The sequence below is a fragment of the Schistocerca gregaria genome, chromosome 3 (genome assembly GCF_023897955.1).
Source record: "Schistocerca gregaria isolate iqSchGreg1 chromosome 3, iqSchGreg1.2, whole genome shotgun sequence".
NCBI classification, from domain to species: domain Eukaryota; kingdom Metazoa; phylum Arthropoda; class Insecta; order Orthoptera; family Acrididae; genus Schistocerca; species Schistocerca gregaria.
The window spans coordinates 614,012,577-614,027,455 of NC_064922.1; the positions used below are offsets into that span (position 1 = coordinate 614,012,577).

Consider the following 14,879-nt stretch of genomic DNA (forward strand, 5'->3'; position numbering starts at 1 on the left):
GTAATTCGTGTCATTTTACAACAATGAGTTATTAAAATGACGGTTCTATAATGGACCTGTCAGCAACTGCCTCCCTTAGAAATAATTTTCACGGTAAGTGGATACCCTTATTAGTCTTTCAGGGTACCTTCATCCTGCCTGGCGCGTTTTATGTGAATTTACCTCCTCTGTAGATAGTTTTGGAGCTGCACGGTGTACGTGACAAATCACTAGATACACCTGATGGATACAGAACCGTTCCCCTCACAACCGACCCGTCACAGAGCCGAATGAGGGTCAAACAGAAGTAACTAGTTCTTTGGTGCAGGAAGGGCACACAAATATACCAAATCTTAATTGCTGATTTGTGCATAGTTAACGAATGTGTTACCCAAGATCATATGAATTTTAATATACAAACCTTGCGATCATTTGTGAAATAACGTTGAGTTTCTGGTGAGAGAAACGCACGTTTTTCCTTTCAGTGACGTGTCAGTTTGCCTTAACTAGTTCACAAAATCGTTCCTGGTTCCCAGTCATGGAAACGTGTGAGACAGATCATAGTTTTACCCACAGCGCCGTCCTTCTAAGCTGTGTATTTGCCTTGTTATTTCTGTCTTCCTCTCCTTGAATTTTTATTTTAAAAGTGACACAGAACCGAGAGTATGGGTATTTATTATCACGCATCGCCAGTTGTACTAACTGGTCAGACATCTCATTACCTTGAATCCTGATATGTGCCTTCACCCATAAAAATACCAATAAGTTAGTATCTTTGCATCTCTCAAAATACAGAAGACATAACGGTTATTAGATTACGCTTTAAGTTCTACCTTCCATTTTTTATAGCAGCCATGATAGAGACCCAGAGTCCAACATAATCACAATAGTTACTCCTGACACTTTATCTCCTTATTTGGAGAGCCTCCAAGAATAATTGCAGGTCTGCAGCGGAATGTGTGCTGATATGAAATTTTCTGGCAGATTAAAACTATGAGCTGGACTGGGAGCCGAACCCAGGGCCTTTGCCTATCGCACGCAAGTGATCTACCATATATGATGCATCCATACAAGCACTACCGATAGCTTTGTGAAATTTTGAGCCATTAGCATACAATAATCGCATTGTAATGCAATTTCTCGCAGGCAATGTCCACTGTCCGAGCATAACTATCAGGACATATCTATCACTGAACATTAGTGTTGCGTGTATCCACTCTTCACCCTATGACAGGTTGAATTCCACTGTGTACACATCCACTGATATGTCTGAATGTCTGTGGAGGGATGGGAGCCCATTCATCCTGAAGAAGATAAACCAGAGAAATCTAAAGACGCTGGACACTGTGTTCTGGAGCGCAGTAGACGTTCTCATTCATTAAAAAGGTGTTCCACTGGATTCAGTCCATATCAGGAATGGTACTGTCCATAGATCATCATTGTCCGACATATGCTGCTATACTAATAGTGTTTTGTCACGCTGCATAAAAAAATTATCATCTCTAAACTGTTCCTCTACTGTATGTTGTAGGCCTACACAATGTTATAAAATGTGTTCCTATCCCTCCACTTTTAGCGTTTTCTTCCCCGCAGTACAGGGCCACGCCTAACCACGAAAAACAGTCTCACACCATAAATCCCCTTCCTCTGTACTTCACTGTTGGCATTACACATGATGGCAGGTAAAGTTCTGCAGGACTTCGCCAAACACGAAGCCCTTCGTCAGATTGTCTCGAGATATAATGTGATCCGTCACTACAAATCATTCATTTACAGTCACACACTGTCGGGTGCCGTTTCTGTTCAACCTGCTCGATCATTGTACCCCATTGTTTTAAACTCCCTACAGGCAGCCATTGTGGTAGCTGGTCTGCTGGTAGCACTTCGGTACTTACAGGTGATTCCTTCTGCAGATTTTGTGCAATTTTACAACCATCCTCCACACCGATCGAAGGTTCCTGTCCATGGGCAGGCCTGTATGAGTTCCCTTGGTCTTGGTTTTCCTCAGGTTTTTCCTGCGCGTTTCCACTTCGCAATCACGGCAGACGACTTGCGAAGCTTTAGAAAGGTTGAAATGACCCTGATGGTTTTGTTACTATAGTGAAATACAATCACGAGTCCACATCTGAAGTCACTCCTGACCGACTCATTCTACTGCTACTGCCTTTCTGTTGATAGGATACTCTCCGCCTCCTTTTATGATGGAAGGTCCATCCACATTAGAGAGGAGTGTCCTGATCTTTTGATGAAATAATGTATGGCGCTTCGACAATCAGCGCAGATTATACCTAAGGAGAAGTCATCGTATATGCAGGTAAATCATTGGTAACAGTGAAAACTGACACAAGTGAAAGCATGCAACAGAAACATGCTGTGGTATCATGTATCGATATCACGCTAGGGCGTCAGAGTTGACAACGGAATTGCAAGTTTGCGTCAGACGTCGATAGTGGTCGTGCAGGATCTGGCGGACCCAATGGTGCGCGCCCACTAAGCCACACCTCCTGCTGCTCTGGACTTCGTGCGATCTCTGCCACTGTAATACACACACATCAAAAATTTTTGCATCACCTCGGTTCGGAGAGATGGACCTGTACAGAAAATTGGAATAGAGGTCAACATAAACATCATTTCTGCCCTTCTTAATGCTCGTGGGAAGAACACATTGTATGTTGTACTACCAGACAGCGAGACCTTCAGAGGTCGTGGTCCAGATTTCTGTACACACTGTTACCTTAAATACCCAGTAGCACGTCCTCTGGCAATGATGCATGCCTGTATTACTCGTGGCATACTATCAACAAGTTCATCAAGGCACTGTTGGTCCAGATTGTCCCACTCCTGAATGGCAATTCGGCGTAGATCCTTCAGCGTGGTTGGTGGGTCACGTCATCCATAAACAGCTCTTTTCGATCTATCCCAGGCATCTTCGAAAGGATTCATGTCTGGACAACATGCTGGCCACTCCAGTCGAGCAATGCCGTCATCTTGGAGGAAGACATTCACAAGGTGTGCACGATGGGGAGCGAATTATTGTCGTCCATGAAGACGAACGCCTCGCCAGTATGCTGCCGATGTGGTTGCACTATCGGTCGGAGGATGGCAATCACGTATCGTACAGCATTCCATGACCACCAGTGGCGTAGCCGGCCCCACATAATGCCATCCCAAAGCAGCAGGGAACCTCCATCTTACTGCATCAGCTGGACAGTGTGTCTAAGGCGTTCAGCCTGACCGGGTTGCCTCCAAACACGGCACCAACGATTGTCTGGTTGAAGGCATATGCGACACTCATCGGTGAAGAGAACGTGATGCAAATCCTGAACGGTCGATTTGGCATGTTGTTGGGCCCATCTGTACCGCGCTGCATGGTGTAGTGGTTACAAAGATGGACCTCGCCATGAAGGTCAGGAGTGAAGTTGTGCATCATGCAGCCTATTACGCACAGTTTGACTCGTAACACGTCCTGTGGCTGCACGAAAAGCCTTATTGAACATGGTGGCGTTGCTGTCAGGGTTCCTCCGAGCCATAATCCGTAGGAAGCCGTCATCCACTGCAGTAGTAGCCCTTGGGCGGCCTGAGTGAGGAATATCATTGACAGTTCCTGTCTCTCTGTATCTCCTCCATGTCCGAAGAACATCGCTTTGGTTCACTCCGAGACGCCTGGACACTTCCTTTGTTGAGAGCCCTTTCTGGCACAAACTAACAATGCGGACGCGATCGAACCGCGATATTGACCGTCTAGGCATGGTTGAACTACAGACAACACGAGCCGTGCACCTCCTTCCTGGTGGAATGACTGGAACTGATCGGCTGTCGGACCCCCTCCGTCTAGCAGGCGCTGCTCATGCATGGTTGTTTACGTCTTTGGACGGGTTTAGTGACATCTCCGATATAACAGCCACAGTCAACGTCTATTTTCAGGATTTCTGGGAACCGGGGTGATGCAAAACTTTTTTTGATGTGTGTAGTATGGCGGCGGCAGCCAGACATCCCCACTCGCACTTAGAGCTTCTTCTTACGTGATACTGCGCAATTGACGCCTAATCGCGGCTCTGACTCCACTCTTCGCGCTTTAGTGCAGTGAGCCTCATCCTTGTGGCTATCGTATGAGCTGGACTCTGTTTCTGGCTGCATTATTTGTAATGATTCTTCGTATGCTTGGAGAAATACGAGTTAAGTAAATCTTCTGTTTACCGTGTTAATCTGTTCACTAATATTTCTGTTCGTCCCCGTCCAGCTTTCCTGCGACAAAGTTGCTGCATCACTCTGTACTCCACATCTCCTTACTGCTATATACGAAATCGTACACAACATGTATGATAACAGAAGCAAAAACATTTCGCTATATGTGGGCCCATTAATAAGCTGTTTGTGAGAAAATTACGAACGTTCAGTTGCAGGCCATCACTGATTCCCTTATAAAACAATGTCATAGTTACTACAAATGTACAAAAATGAGAAAAAGTCGTGGATTAGCTTCTAACATCGTGTCGGACCTCCTTTTGCAGCAACTCGACATAGCACGTGCTCAACAAGTCGTTGGAAGCCACCTGCAGATATACTGAGCTTTGCTGCTTCTATAGCCGTCCGTAATTGCGACAGTGTTGCCAGTGCAGGATTTTCTGCACGAACTGATCTCTTGATTATGTACCATGAATGTTCGATGGGATTCACGCCGGGTGATCTGTTTGGCCAGATCATTCACTGAAACTGTCCGGAATGTTCTTCAAGTCAATTGCGAACTGTTGTGGCCCAGTGACATAGCGCATTGCCATCCATAAAAAATCCATCATTGTTGCCTGCAAATGGTGTCCAAGTAGCCCAACATATTTCCAGTCAATGATCGGTTCAGATGGACCAGAGGACTCAGTCCATTGCATGTAAACACAGCCCACACCATTATAGAGCTACTACCAGCTTTCACAGTCCCATGTTGACAACTTGGGTCAATGGCTTCCTAGGGTCTGCACCACACGCGATCCCTACCATCAGCTCTTACCAGGTGCAAATGCGAGTCATCTGACCGCGTCACAGTTTTCCAGTCGTCCACGTCCAATCGATATGGTCACGAGCCCAGGAGAGGCACAGCAGGCGAAGTCGTGCTGTTAGCAAAGGCACTCGCATCGGTCCGCTGCTGCTATAGGCCTTTAACGCCAAATTTCGCCGCACTGTCCGAACGGATGCGTTCGTCGTACGTCCCACACTGGCGGTTATTTCACGCATTACTACTTGTCTGTTAACACTGACAGTTCTACACAAATGTCGCTGATATCGGTCTTTAAGTGAGAGCCATCGGCCACTGCATTGTCCACGGTGAGAGGTAACGTTTGAAGTTTGGTATTCTCGGCACACTCGTAACACTGTGAATCTCGGAGTATTGCTTTCCCTAACGATTTCCGAAATGTAATGTGCCATGCGTCTAGCTCCAATTACCATTCCGTGTTGAAAGTCTGTTGATTCCTCTCGCGCGTCCATAATTTCGTCGGAAACCTTTTCACATAAATCACGTGAATACAAATGACAGCTTCGCCAAAGCACCGCTCTTTTATGCCGTGTGTATGTACACTGCCGCCGGGGTTTTCTCAATGTGGACAGCATTCCCGTTGGTGAGGTTGCAGAGGTGGAGCAGTGAATTGTACAGTCTTGTCAACATTTGCAACATGAACTCGAAGTGTCTCAAAGAACTGGTTCCTCTTCGCAGAGATGAGTGCATCCAAATACAAGGTCGACACGTGAAACTCTTCTTTAACAGGTAAGAGTTACATTAACTTGTAAAAGGCGATATGCTTGAACGCAAGAATCTAGACATTCGCTTTCCCTTGCTCCATTTACAACCGACCCAGTGCGACGTTACCTAATACATATTCTGCTTAGTAGCAGACTCTCTAGCGACCGTACCATACTAGCAAGACAATTGCGACTTTACCTGATGTTTGCTCACAATTTAGTTAACTGTGCCGTGCATGGCTTTGTTTAAAACGAATAGTTCGATAATGACCTAGGATCGAGCTGCACATGTCTGCTTTCATGCTCAGTTGCAAACTCCCTGCAAATAGTAAACTGAAGCTGTGATCCTGAAGCCAATCATTCTATGCAATGGCTAGAATGACGAATTAATGAAATAAGATAATAATAACACATATTAAATAAAGACAATTTAAAGTATTAACTAAAAGGTTTCTATTCTAACGTTAGTAATCGATGTAGATGACATGAGACAATTATGTTGAATAATAAAATGGAAAGTGGTCATATATAAGTTATAACAGTTATAGCATTGAGAGAAGAATATAGTTGTGAAATGAAGTTAAGTTGCGTTGAGAGGATTACGAGAATGGTAGTGAAATCCTCGAGCCAAATACACGTCACGCGAAAAAACTAATGCCATTCTGTGATCACAATATACACTCCTGGAAATGGAAAAAAGAACACATTGACACCGGTGTGTCAGACCCACCATACTTGATCCGGACACTGCGAGAGGGCTGTGCAAGCAATGATCACACGCACGGCACAGCGGACACACCAGGAACCGCGGTGTTGGCCGCCGAATGGCGCTAGCTGCGCACCATTTGTGCACCGCCGCCGTCAGTGTCAGCCAGTTTGCCGTGGCATACGGAGCTCCATCGCAGTCTTTAACACTGGTAGCATGCCGCGACAGCGTGGACGTGAACCGTATGTGCAGCTGACGGACTTTGAGCGAGGGCGTATAGTGGGCATGCGGGAGGCCGGGTGGACGTACCGCCGAATTGCTCAACAGGTGGGGCGTGAGGTCTCCACAGTACATCGATGTTGTCGCCAGTGGTCGGCGGAAGGTGCACGTGCCCGTCGACCTGGGACCGGACCGCAGCGAGGCACGGATGCACGCCAAGACCGTAGGATCCTACGCAGTGCCATAGGGGACCACACCGCCACTTCCCAGCAAATTAGGGACACTGTTGCTCCTGGGGTATCGGCGAGGACCATTCGCAACCGTCTCCATGAAGCTGGGCTACGGTCCCGCACACCGTCAGGCCGTCTTCCGCTCACGCCCCAACATCGTGCAGCCCGCCTCCAGTGGTGTCGCGACAGGAGTGAATGGAGGGACGAATAGAGACGTGTCGTCTTCAGCGATGAGAGTCGCTTCTGCCTTGGTGCCAATGATGGTCGTATGCGTGTTTGGCGCCGTGCAGGTGAGCGCCACAATCAGGACTGCATACGACCGAGGCACACAGGGCCAACACCCGGCATCATGGTGTGGGGAGCGATCTCCTACACTGGCCGTACACCTCTGGTGATCGTCGAGGGGACACTGAATAGTGCACGGTACATCCAAACCGTCATCGAACCCATCGTTCTCCCATTCCTAGACCGGAAGGGAACTTGCTGTTCCAACAGGACAATGCACGTCCGCATGTATCCCGTGCCACCCAATGTGCTCTAGAAGGTGTAAGTCAACTACCCTGGCCAGCAAGATCTCCGGATCTGTCCCCCATTGAGCATGTTTGGGACTGGATGAAGCGTCGTCTCACGAGGTCTGCACGTCCAGCACGAACGCTGGTCCATCTGAGGCGCCAGGTGGAAATGGCATGGCAAGCCGTTCCACAGGACTACATCCAGCATCTCTACGATCGTCTCCATGGGAGAATAGCAGCCTGCATTGCTGCGAAAGGTGGATATACACTGTACTAGTGTCGACATTGTGCATGCTCTGTTGCCTGTGTCTATGTGCCTGTGGTTCTGTCAGTGTGATCATGTGATGTATCTGACCCCAGGAATGTGTCAATAAAGTTTCCCCTTCCTGGGACAATGAATTCACTGTGTTCTTATTTCAATTTCCAGGAGTGTATATTCGCCAACTCAAAATAATTCAGAATTTAGCATGACGATTAATAAGTTAACAAATGACAGGTAACGAGTAGGAATTCATACTCTATCTATTCTCAATTCTGTAATGCAAGCAGGAAAGGTAAGTTTCTGCATAGTAGCACATTCTGACCTCGCGAAAATTAGAGCCAAAGTTAAAGTACTGTAGCTGCCATTCACCGCCCAGAATCTGTCGCCGACACGACTGAATCACACGTTACCACATATAGGTTTGCCTTCCATCAGATCTCAACGTAAAGTGCCCAAAAACCAAAAGTTAAAAATCTTGTAGTGGCTATTCAGCATTAAAAATCAATCACATACACGACCGAAAATCAATCACCCACACGATCGAATATTGCACTATCCTACAAGAAGATCTGCCTTCCTCCAGAAGCGGTGCAAAAATGTCCAGAATCGCTCCACTGAGTGCACCATTCAAAAATTGCCTCCCTTCACTTGACTCCAGTGGTTTTCCGCCATTGTAACTCTTATTGGAAGAAGGCCATTCACGCCAAAATTACATCATTCTTGTGTTCTACAGACATGATTTTGACTGAAGCTGACAACTTTCCGCACTTAACCAATACATTAAAACAATAATTAATTAAAGAAATGCTACAAACATTGCCACACTCAGATCATTCACAATAACTATAAATAAAAGATTTTTTCATAAGTAAATACGCCAGAACTTTTACGCAAGTGTGTTCACGTTAAATGATAACAAAATGTTGTTAAAAACTGTTTATGCTATTATTTATGTTTCCTTGATAGACGCATCTTTTGGCACTCTTTTCAGTAGCGGTATCAGCTAATAAATGCGACTGTCCGCGTTTAAATTACACTGATTTCTTTTATAAACTGCAGTCATATTTTAATAAAGTTGTTGGCAAAGTAGTAACCTTTACCTTACTAACTCCACAAGTATGAAAAGATATGAGCTATTCATGCAGCATTGAATTGCTGTGTTATTGTGGACGATACGATGTTCAGGAAAAATTGACACAACGAATCAGATATAAAAGACAATAAATTAATAAATAAAATAAATACAGACGTATAGCTTTCAGGACAGACAGCTATAGTGCAATGCTGTCATCTGAAGCGTTTAAAAGTTGTCAGTTGTACGTTTCTTCAGCAAATATTTAGTTAGTGTACGACATTAACTTCTCTAATTTTTAAGTTATTGAAATTATTTCATTGGATGTGCGTCATTTTTCTGAGATCACAGCCGCATTTAGATTTGCTGGTTTTATATTTTGTAAAATCTTATTGACCAACTAGGATCACGTTAACAACTTGAGTTCCTCTTCTCCCTTTGTTGTTGTTTCCTATTTTTCCAGTATTCCCTCATTTTCTCCCCATGAAGTCTCTTCCTTTCTTCTGTCCATGTTGTTCCCGATTTTTTATTTCTTCTGCTTTGAAAGTTGTATTATTTAACTGACATTTATTATAAAATTTCCCGGAGCTGTAAGTAGCCATACTTCAGACTGTCTTACAGTCTGCCACTTCTAGTGCACCGTCTGTTCTTCGAGTAAGCGAGCGACCATCGTCCAAATTCACTGCACTAAGTTTTACCCTTTTCCGCAAAAGCACTGTTTGGCCTTATCCTGAGTGGGCAGGGCAGTACGGGTCGCTTTTCTGCCCTCGTCCCGCCAGCTAGCGATCAACCGCTCAAGTGAATTCATTTCCTACCAGTACTAGGTGTCCGAATAACTCGCCTACATATGGTGACATTACACGGAATGCCAAGGGGTGGTACGACACAGCCTTCATCATGCACTGTATGGCGGCCTGTGGAATATGTAAGCAGACGTGGACATACATGGAAGCTATTACATTGTACCTGCAGTGTTCTGATGAAACAAAAGAACACGTGGCGTGTGCGACAGTTGCGATAGTCACAGGTAACACATCTTCCGCATCTTAGACCATCTCCAGAGAAGTTATAAAATGTTTGGGCTTGTCAAGAACAACTGAGGGGGCAATAACGGTCGTTATGATGAAGACGTATGCCACACCCTGTGAAGGTAGTCGTCCTGAATCTCAAACAACATTTTTTTCCTTATTCAGCACGGACTTTTTCCTTTGTGGATCGAGGTGCTTTTCAAGCAAGTTGCAGTGGACGCTGAGTACATTAGGTTGAACGGCGATTCAGTTTTGTATTACATATCCCTGACAAATAATTCATTTTTTTTTTAAATTTTGCTTTCTTAGTCAACCTCGTGTAAATGGTGATGAATTTATTGCACAAATGCTCAGGTAGTGCAGTCCAACCATGAAGGAGGTAGCTAATGAAATTATGTTTCGACTGGTACTTGAGGACCACTCTTTATTCTGGGGTATCTACGAGATAGTGTTGGAAGAGGAATAGAGAAAATAAAAGAGAGCCGTGCATCCCATCACAGGTTGGTTTGAAAGCGTGAAAGCGTCATGGTGATGCTCACCAAACTCCACTAGCAGACGCTACAGGAGTCTCTGCACATGATGGCGTGCTTTACTATTTGAACTTCTGAGAGCGTACTGTCCTACAAGAGTCCCCCTATATAAATGTCGCGAAAAGACCATGGGCGTAAAATCAGAGAGATCTGAGGTCAACGACAGTCGTCCTGCCCACGTATCATTCACAACTGGAAAAGGAAAACGGGGCGGGAGGGGGCGCGGGAGGAGTTACACTAGTGCACAAAGTGTTTCCCCTTTCGTCTTTTATTCTTGGGAATCACAATTATGTAGAACTACGATTAATTCAACTGCATGTAGGAATGCATGTTTTCTCGGCGAATTTCATAGATGAAACCTTCTCGGCAGCAGAGACCTAACGTAATGTTCCCACAGCACCCCGATGTATATCTTCCTCGTCCATTATATTCATGAGGGATCACTCCCTCACCTGTAAAAAGCACCTCGAAATCGCACAAAAAGATTGTAAATTAGAAATAGCTTGATTAGAAAAACTGCTTCTCTATCATGGCTAAATGTTCTCCCGGGTGCTACTCCTCCTCGCCTTATGCGACGACTGCAGATGACTTAAGGGTGGAGCAAGTTCAGCCGTGTCTATTCCTCCAAAGATCTGCCAATAAATAATACACTGAGTTCCTTGCCCAGTACTGGGGGTCAATCTAGGAAACCTCTCTTGAACCACACTCCACCCACCTATGACTGAAAGAATAATGCAGATCAAAATGGGCATCCTTCCCGAAACACAACTAAACAGATCCAACGAAACCACTACCAAGTTTGCCTCGCAGATAATGGAGCCGCCTGAACAGAAGCTATGTTCTTTCAGTGGTAAATGGCTGAAAATCTTCAATACCACTGTGGCGCTTCAGAACAAACATCACAACACATAGCGACGGAGTCACACACACAGGAAATTCCAAGGGACGCGGGATGTGGGACAATGTACTAGCAGCAACGACTCAAACAACTGAATGCCTGATCTCACTGGACAAACCACTGCAAAAGACACACACTAAAAAATTAAGTACTATATAAAAACTAATTTTAATTTATGTTTAAATACTGAAATCGCCATTAAGTATTCTTTATATTTCATAAGGGGTGATCAAAAAGTGTTCGTTTGTGGGGGTTGCTGCAACATATACGCAACATTGCACGATTCCGACATGGTTATATAGTGATTGAAGAAATTAGTTCAATCGTTTAGAGGTTTTCATTTCACTCAAGATTTATTTCTTCAGTAATGCATAAGGCGTATACGAAATGGCTACATTTACAGATAACAACACAAGCGGTTCTGAGGTACGTTGTACAGACCCATGTTAAAACCCCCATAGCAGTACATGGTGTAGCCTCTGCACGTGGCAATGCAGGCACTGACTTGCCATCCTATGGATCATAAAGATGGCGAATATTGTCCTGGATCGTTACGCCACGTCTGCTCGACTTGTTCACATAGTTCTGCAAGACTTGCTGGATGATGTTTCACACGAGTCACTTTTCATCCCATCACATCGCATGTGCTCGATGTCAACACCTGCTTTCTTTGGGATTGGAATTATTATATTCTTCTTGAAGTCTGAGGGTATTTCGCCTGTCTCATACACCTTGCTCACCAGATGGTAGAGTATTGTCAGGACTGGCTCTCCCAAGGCCGTCAGTAGTTCTAATGGAATGTTGTCTACTCCGGGGGCCTTGTTTCGACTCAGGTCTTTCAATGCTCTGTCAAACTCTTCACGCAGTATCGTATCTCCCATTTCATCTTGATCTACATCCTCTTCCATTTCCATAATATTGGCCTCAAGTACATCGCCCTTGTATAGAGCCTCTATATACTCCTTCCACCTTCTGCTTTCCGTTCTTTGCTTAGAACTGGGTTTCCATCTGAGCTCTTGATGTTCATACAAGTGGTACTCTTATCTCCAAAGGTCTCTTTAATTTTCCTGTAGGCAGCATCTATCTTACACCTAGTGAGATAAGCCTCTACATCCTTACATTTGTCCTCTAGCCATCCCTGCTTAGCCATTTTGCTCTTCGTGTCCATCTCATTTTTGAGACGTTTGTATTCCTTTTTGCCTGCTTCATTTACTGCACTTTTATATTTTCTCCTTTCATCAATTAAATTTAATATTTCTTCTTTTACCCTAGGATTTCTACTAGCCCTCGTCTTTTTATCTCCGCTGCCTTCACTACTTCTCCTTCTACTGTATTTCTTTCCCCCTATTCCTGTCAATAGTTCCCTTATGCTCTCCCTGAAACTCTGTACAACCTCTTGTTCTTTCAGTTTATCCAGGTCCCATCTCCTTAAATTCCCACCTTTTTGCAGTTTCTTCAGTTTTAATCTATAGGTCATAACCAATAGATTGTGGTGAGAGTCCACATCTGCCCCTGGAAATGTCTTACAATTTAAAACTTGGTTCCTAAATCTCCGTCTTACCATTATATAATCTATCTGATACCTTTTAGTATCTCCAGGCTTCTTCCATGTATACAACCTTCTTTCATGATTCTTGAACCAAGTGTTAACTATGATTAAGTTGTGCTCTGTGCAAAATTCTACCAGACGGCTTCCTCTTTCATTTCTCTCCCCCAATCCATATTCACCTACTACGTTTCCTTCTCTCCCTTTTCCTACAACCGAATTCCAGTCACGAATGACTATTAAATTTTCGTCACCCTTCACTATCTGAATAATTTCTTTTATTTGATCATACATTTCTTCAATTTCTTCGTCATCTGCAGAGCTAGTTGGCATATAAACTTGTACTACTGTAGTAGGTGTGGGCTTGGTATCTATCTTGACCACAATAATGCGTTCACTATGGTGTTTGTAGTAGCTTACCCGCATTCCTATTTTCCTATTCATTATAAACCTACTCCTACATTACCCCTATCTGATTTTGTGTTTATAACCCTGTAGTCACCTGACCAAAAGTCTTGTTCCTCCTGCCACCGAACTTCACAATTCCCACTATATCTAACTTTAACCTATCCATTTCCCTTTTTAAATTTTCTAACCTACCTGCCCGATTAAGGGATCTGACATTCCACGCTCCGATTCGTAGAACGCCAGTTTTCTTTCTCCTGATAACGACATCCTCTTGAGTAGTCCCCGCCCGGAGATCCGAATGGGGGACTATTTTACCTCCGTAATATTTTACCCAAGAGGACGCCATCATCATTTATCCAATACAGTAAAGCTGCATGCCCTCAGGAAAAATTACGACCGTAGTTTCCCCTTGCTTTCAGCCGTTCGCAGTACCAGCACAGCAAGGCCGTTTTGATTAACGTTACAAGGCCAGATCAGTCAATCATCCAAACTATTGCCCCTGCAACTACTGAAAAGGCTGCTGCTCCTTTTCAGGAACCACACGTTCGTCTGGCCTCTCAACAGATATCCCTCCGTTGTGGTTGCACCTACGGTACGGCTATCTGTATCGCTGAGGCATGCAAGCCTCCCCACCAACGGCAAGGTCCATGGTTCATGGGGGGGAATACAGATAATGTAAAAAAAAAATGCCACTGTGATCACGGCTGAAGGCCTGACACTTCTGCAAAGACTACGGAGCATCTGCTGTCGAGAGAAGTACAGTTAGTCGCTGGGCACGGAGGGTGAGGTCACCAGAAGGCGGTTTGGCGGAGCTCCGCGATTTGCAGCGGGCCCACCTGACAGCCCTGAACTAGACCCCTCGGACTTCCACTTGTTTGGGCCATTAAAGGATGCTATTAGTGGAAGACATTTTGAGGACGATGAGGAAGTGATTCAAACAGTGAAGCGCTGACTCCACCACCAGGACAAGGACTGATACTGACAGGGTATGCGGGCCTTTGTTTTGCACTGGAGGAAGGTGTGTAGATAAAACACCATTCTTTCGTGTGTATAATTCTCATTATGTTCAATAAAAAATTGTTGAAGAAAAAATTGTAATGCATTACTCTCTAAGTGACCCTTATATATATATATATATATATATATATATATATATATATATATATATATATATATATAATTCTTAGTACATAAATGACAAACATGTTTTATATCTGACTGTAAGAAAATGATTACCTCTGTAGACACCATACAATTATATATAAATATTCCAGCGAAGCATCACCTGCATGTCCAGTTCATTCCTCTATAGCCACTGGAGGACTGCTGACTGGCCTTTAACGAGTGGGCTAACTTCGGGCCTGTTTAAGACATGTACTGGCCTGTGGTGAAGTGTCCCCTCGCTCCTATGGGATGTTCGGGGTCCGGGCGTTGAGTCGTGGTGCTGCCTATCTAGCCTGCCGACTTCCTTGAATACACGGGCAGCACCACGATTCGGCACCAGAACCCCATCAGCACCACCGCCTCAGTACTGACCTCCATCCCCACCACTGGCCGCGATATTTCTTCAGGAGGCATGCGATTGGTCCACCCATCCGGCACTCGGCGCGCGATTCTGTGCTCCAGAGGCTTTAGAGGAACGACTTAGATATGAACCCGACAGTTCGCCTGGAGATAACGAGTAGCAAGCTCACCGAAACGTTGCGACAACACGGCGCCATGACTCGACTAATAACCGAAGAAGATCTCAACTCAGCTG

General features: G+C 44.8%; 1 protein-coding gene across 1 annotated transcript in view; it reads right to left on the reverse strand.

Moving 5' to 3' along the window:
* Window positions 1-14,879, reverse strand: part of LOC126354390 (proton-coupled folate transporter) — a 202,344-nt gene that overhangs the window by 88,857 nt on the left and 98,608 nt on the right. The gene's annotated exons all lie outside the window — the stretch shown is intronic.